The sequence below is a fragment of the Neophocaena asiaeorientalis genome, unplaced genomic scaffold (assembly GCF_003031525.2).
Source record: "Neophocaena asiaeorientalis asiaeorientalis breed wild unplaced genomic scaffold, Neophocaena_asiaeorientalis_V1.1 scaffold427, whole genome shotgun sequence".
NCBI classification, from domain to species: domain Eukaryota; kingdom Metazoa; phylum Chordata; class Mammalia; order Artiodactyla; family Phocoenidae; genus Neophocaena; species Neophocaena asiaeorientalis.
The window spans coordinates 2,598,221-2,598,736 of record NW_020172280.1 but is presented as its reverse complement, the minus strand read 5'-3'; positions in this window follow the sequence as shown (position 1 = coordinate 2,598,736).

Below are 516 nucleotides of genomic sequence, written 5' to 3'. Positions count from 1 at the left end.
CCCAGCCAGCGTCGCTGCTGCTGCTGCTGCTGCAGCTGCTGCCGCCCGCCCAGCCGCGGCAACAGCAATCTCCGAGGAAAGCACCGCGCCCGCGGCTTGGCAAACCGCGCGCGCACGCCAGACACCTTCCCGCTGACCCTCCAAACTGAGCCGGGAGCCAGGCCAGCCGAGGCTGTTAGGTCTTTTGCACGGAAGCGAAACAAGGTTGCGAGAGGAGGAGCAGCTCTCCCGATCGCCCAGCTGCCAGTGGTGACATCACAGTGAACCCAAAGACTCGCCTTTCTCCAGGTTCTGTGATCATCGGACTAGGTTTCCCAAGGAACCCGGCTAATCCGTCATACTTGGCCCCCGGCCTTCTGGCGTTGTCCGTCCATATCATGCAGCCTGTTTAAATTATTTCAACAAAGAAGAACATCTCCTATTAAACCGAAGGTAACACACACACACACACACACACACACAGAAAATGTATGAAAAAGATTTTTTTTAATCCAGAAGAAAATAAAATTGCCTCTA